Source organism: Cajanus cajan, chromosome 1 (assembly GCF_000230855.2).
Source record: "Cajanus cajan strain Asha chromosome 1, NIPB_CcT2T_4, whole genome shotgun sequence".
Lineage (NCBI taxonomy): Eukaryota > Viridiplantae > Streptophyta > Magnoliopsida > Fabales > Fabaceae > Cajanus > Cajanus cajan.
This window is the reverse complement of record NC_138517.1, coordinates 72,401,861-72,408,221: the sequence shown is the minus strand read 5'-3', so window position 1 is coordinate 72,408,221 and position 6,361 is coordinate 72,401,861.

Here is a 6,361-nt window from a genome sequence, read left to right as displayed (position 1 = left end):
TTTTAATAAAATATAATATAGAAATATCAAAATTTTAAACATATATTAAAAATATATTTTGACAATTGTACTAGTTAATGAATATCATAAATTTGAAAATATTCAAATTCAATTGTATAAATGAGAAAGTAAAAATACATAGAGAGTTGTATATAAATAAATGTTATTTAAGAAGACATGAAACCATAATTAATTATTTATTAAAATATTTCAAAATTTATTAATTTTATTTTTTATTTAAATACAGCCATTTCTATGTGTAGCAAAACTGTATTATTCTTTAAAAATTTATCCTTTTAAATCTTATAATATCATTTTAAATCTTATAAATTCTTAACGTATAAATTCATTAAAATTTAATTATAAAATCTTAGATTAAAATATATTTTTAAAATTATTATATTATTATAAGGTTTTTTAAAAAACCTTAAAAATTATTAAATTCACATAAAAAAATTTAAAATAAAAAAAATTGCTTAAAAAGTCATAAAATTTTAATCCAATATACATCCTTAGAAATTTCTAATATAATGAATTTATTGTTCGTACAGATTTTAGAAATATCTAATTACAACCCAACACCGAACATTTGAGAACCGGCACGTGTCACTGTTGGGCAGATATTTTTTATAGTCACCTAAGAAATATCTCATGCAAATTTAATTCATTTAATAATCCACATCTAATTTAATTATTGAATGATAGAATATTAATGTTGAATAGGAAATATACATTCGAATGTTTTTAATTAAAATAAGCGGGTTTTGCTTTTATTTTTTTATTAAAAAAAATTCTTTGATTTCCATCCTTTAAAACGTATAAACATCATTTTTATTCTTAAAGAAATGAACAAATTTTGATTTTTATAAAATATTTTTTTAATTTTTATTTTTTAAAAATTGAAAGTTACTTTAATACTTTATACAAAATTTTAAAAGTGTTAAACATCGACATTATATCGGTTGTGAATAATATTTAGGATTGTCACATAATATTTTAATAAATAAAAAAGTTAAAAATATCACATAAAAACAGAAATTAAGAACAATAATTCTAATTTTAGTTGAATAAAAAAAATTATAATGACTAAAATAAAAAATAACTAATTTTATAGAGATTAAAATCATATTTTAATAAAAATATAAATTTTCAATAATTTGGTGAGTAATAATTTTTTTACCTGTAAAAAAAACATATTTCATGCATATTAAAGGTGTTTTACAATCAACAACTAAAATTAATTTATTTTTGAGATAACATGATCACTAAAATGGATATAATTTTTTTTAACAAAGCTTTTTCTTTTTTTTTTTTCGTTACAAAGAATCAAACTTGTCGGGAGTACTAAATATAAATTTTAGTATAAAATTTATTTTTTATTATAACAAGTTTAAGGAAAGGAGATGATATAGCAATCTAAGGCAATGAAAAGTTCTAACTAAATTGTACTTAAAGAAAATTTATATTTGTCTCGAAAGACTCCCAGAACAACTATTTGTTGCCAATATTGGAGCATATAAGAAAAAAAGCACTTTTTTTTCCTCAACTTGTAAAAGTTTATTTCTGGTGACAATTTTCATTGTACAGGTTAGTATATGCACTCACGTAATATAATTATGAATTCCCACTTTTTTCTTTTTCAGATTATTTAATAAAATTTATAGAGTATTATTTTATGTCCTAATTTTAAGAAGGATTTGTTAACCAAGAGATTTTAGGTTATTGGTTAAAAATTAATATGTAGAAAACTTTTATTAAAAACTATAATAAAGTGATATAGGAGAACGTGTATATACATTTTTCAATGAAAATTGTAATAATGAATGTTTTAAGGTATTTTAATTAATTATATATTATATGTGATTAATTGTTATTTTATTGTAATTGATGTTGTTTAGAGTTTAAGGGTAAAGATCCTTAAGAGTTAAATTATCTTTAAGATAATCTCAATTAGAGTTAAGTTGGCTCAATTTAAGGAAGGATATATAAGAATTTTCTTAAGACATGAATTTCATAAGGGTTGGAGAAAAAATAAACACTAGAATGGGAGAGGGGTTGAATAGTGTGCATAAAAAAACTCACACCACATTTTTTATAGTGAAGTACAAATGTTAATCAAATCAAGTGCAAAGAACAGTTAGATTGAACACTGGTATATACTGGTTTGTCTCAACCACCGATACTACGTCCAGTTCTCAATCCAACTGGATTGAATTCCATTATCTTTAAACAAAGATACAAGTATTCTTTCAACAAATCACTTTTAGCTCAGCTCTAAGTATTATTTGACTTGTCTCTTCAAGCAACTACCCAAGTATTCTTTTAACAATAAGCCTCTTCAGGCTTAATACCCAAGTATTCTTTTACAGTCAAGCCTCTCCAGGCTCAAAATAAATATTCTTTTATAAATAAGCCTCTTCAAACCCAATCTTATAACAATGGTTATGAAAGTTACACGAATGTTGTCTTTGTCTCACTTAGATGTTATACAACTAGTATTGATCAATATGTTTTTTACAAGAAAGAATGAGTATAATTTATAGAGAGTGTTTCTTTCTATACAAGTCTTTTTATGTATATTGTGCATCTATCTTTTCTCGAGCTTTAAATCTTCTTATATAGTAGCTTGGGGAAGATGACTATTGCAACACTCTGAGTCTAGCTCAGAAGTTCGCTTCATCTATCTTCATTATCTCTCCTTTTGATGGCAGGTAACTATTTGACTCATTTAATGCATTTCACCAAATGGTACCTCTTATCTGATCAAGAAGGTTACTTATAAACTTTTCATGCTAAATGGAACCTATAGAAGCAATGTACGTGTAGAGGAGTTGTAACAATGACTTTATCTACTTTTCTTCATAATTTTAGGGATCTTGGTTCTGACGAAAAGTATGATTTTTTTTAAACAAATTTGTGAGTTCCAAAATGACTTTCTAGTTCGATCTATTAGGGAATGAAACATTTAGCACAAACTTTGTCATTAGTATCAATAAATAATAAGCATTTAATGTGAATGTGATAGACTATATGTTTCGTTTGATTTACATCATTTTATAGACAATTTGCATCGTACACTTCGTCTAATAAGCATTTTCACAGATATTTTTGAATACATTTTCTCTTATAAAAATGTTTCATTTGTTAACATTAAAACTCTAAAGCTTAAGGGATCCAAGATCGTCTTTTGACTTAACATAAGTTCATATCATAAGGAAAGTTACAGAGATAGGCTTTAGAGCCAAAGAATTTTCGTCCTTCTTCTAATTCATTAAGAGAACTCTAAATTCTTCCCTTAGTTGAGAATTGGTGTTGGATTGAAGATTCAAAGCTTAGAGGCTGAGAATTTGTAGTCAAGGGTGTCGTACGACAAACTCCTAGGGAGCCCTATTCTTCGTCGTTACTTCTTTCTTTTCTTTTTCTTAAGCAATTCAAGGTAAATGGAGCTTTTTCTTTTTGATTCTTTGTTGTTGCAAGTTGAATGTGTTGTTGATTTTTTCCATTGGTGGCTTGATTTGTTGTTTTTGAGATGATTGTTGAAGTTATGAAGTTGGGGTTTTTGGGGAAGGTGAACCAAAAACCCAAAGTTGTTGATCTCTCATTGTTAAAGGCATGCATGTTGCATTTGAACTGGTCTCCATGTTATATATGTTTTTTTAGAATCATTTTGATGGTTTAAATTTGAGTTTAGAGCTTGTAGGTGAGCATGAGATGAATTAAAAAAGCTTAAAAACCCCAAAATCCTAAGCAATAGAGGTTGTCTATGTCACAAATCCGCTTAGTGATTTTGAAACAACTAGGAGGAATGAAAATGAGAATCAAAGGTTTTTATTGAAGAAATATGCTGAACGATTTTGAAACGGCTGATCGAAATTAGATAAGAGAATCAGAGGTGTCTCTAAAAGAAATCTACTGAGAGGATTTGAAAAGGCTGAATAGATCAATGCTTTTCGAATTAGACTTTGTTAAATCTTTTGTGAAAAAGACTTTATGAAATTCTATATTTTCTACTTTAATTGTTATTTTTTATCTTCCCTTAAATTAAATTTTTGTCCCTTGAAACTGCTAAAAACCATGATTATATTAGTAATTGCTTGAACTTAGTCCTTTATGTTCGATATCTAGATTATGTCCATAGTTACTACCATAGTAAGGTACGCTTGCCTTTAAGCGCATTTAATATGTAACACACATCTATTAGAGGATCTTTGAAGTTAGATCAACCATTTCATTTTTCTACTTGTGGTGGATTTTCAAGAAAACATTCAAGAAGATGGCCTACACAATCAAGATTGAGAAGTTTACAAGGAAGAATAGTTTCAACCTTTGGCGCATTAAGATGAAAGCTTTATTGAAGGAAAAAGCAATTAGGCACCTCTCTCTGAGATGAGATCTCTCCTAGAAAAATCTATCTTGAATAGAAGGAAGAAAAAACACAGTTTTTGATCCTTCTTTCATTGGGTGATGATGTTTTGTATGAAGTCACAAAAAATGGAGTACTTTAGGGTTATTATTGAAGTTGGAGAAGCTTTTCATGATGAAGTCCATATGCAACAAGTTGTTGTTGAAGAGGAATCTCTGGTCTTTATATAAGTGAAAGTACACCTTTGAAAGATCATCTTGATTAATTAAATTCTATTTTGTTGGAACTCCGTGATATTGACATAAAAATAGAAGGCAAAGATGTAACTATGATTCTATTAGTGTCTCTCCTCCTTTCTTATGAGAATTTGTAAGTTCTCTTAGTGTTAAGGTTTAGGGTTTAGGGTTTAGGGTTTAAGAAAACCCTATATACCTTCCCTTAAACTTGGTCAACTTTGACCTTAAATCAAAACAACTACTAAACAACTAAAATCATAGGAAATCCTAAATCCTCAGAGTGTTAAAGCATTAAAATAATAAATCGCATAATCATTTAATTAATAAAATAACTAAACAATTATAAAACTCATAGTGCTATACAATTCATTGGTTAGTTGGAAAGCAACTCTTCAATATATAGTTGCTTTGTCGACAATCAAAGCTAAGTATATGGCTTTGGCTAGAGTATAATAGGAAGGCATTTGGTCGAAGGGTCTTATCAATAATCTTGTGCTTCTACAAGAGAAAGCTATCATATTTTGTGATAATATGAGTGCAATCTGTTTGGCCAAGGACCAAGTACATCATGATCGAACCAAATACATTGACGTTCAGTACCACTTTATTCAGATTAAGAAGTAGATTGAAGTGCAGGAGATTGACACAAAGGAGAACTTGGAAAATATGTTCATGAAGTCTATTCTTAGGAGCAAGTTCAAGCATTGTATTTACTTAATGTAGATTGTTGGACATAACATTATATTGTAAGGACTCGTATCAAGGTGGAGATTGTTAATTGTGATATGTGTTCCTTGCTTGGCTAGTTAGTTACGTTTTGTTCATTTAGTTAGGTGCAAGGACGGAGCCAAGGGGGGACCTACGGGTGCCACGGCCCCCCCAACAATTTTAATTTTTTTTTATATACATATATATTACTATATGGCACCCCCTATTTTTAATATAAACTCATATGTATAATTAAATGAATAACCCAAATTTATTTTTTTATTCAACTTTTGGACTTCTGGTACGGCCTGCTATGTGGTATTACTTTGGAAATTTTTTTTTTTTAAAAAAATGTAGCGCCTCATTTGATCATTCCAATTCTCGGCCCCCCAGTATTGAAATCCTGGCTCCGTCCCTGGTTAGGTGGTTAGGAACCTATATATATGTGACACATTGTAAGGGTAGACGAGACTAAGCTAGCAAGCGCAAGTGTGAGTGTGCACTATTATTCAATCATCGTTTAGTGTAATTCTCATACTCTAAAATCAATAGAATTAATCTTCATTCATTTCATGTGTGTTCTTTCTTGTTTATGTGTCATTTGTCTATCTCAATCTTGCACAATATTTTTAATTTAAAAGATTGGAGAGTATTAAAAAATTTCAAGTATAGCCTTAATATGAAAAATTTTCATGTCTAGGAATGAAGCATTTAAAATATTTAAGTATACTATTAATCACTAATAACATCATTTCTAATTATTATACATTTTTATAAGGTCTTTTCTTTCATTTTTTTCACTTATCAAAATAAAAATATATATTGTCTAATAACGATGTTATGAGAATATTTTAAATTTGATAATAAATGAAAAATCTAGTTGATTAATTGAAATTTTTCTGTGAGAAAAAAAATAGTAAAACAGAAAAAGAACTTGATGAATTTAAAATAAATTTAAAGACAAATGTATTTCTATCACATATGAAATAAGGGAATGAGTTTAAATATCGTACTCAAGAAGATAATTTGTGATTTCAAAATTTGTAAAATTCTT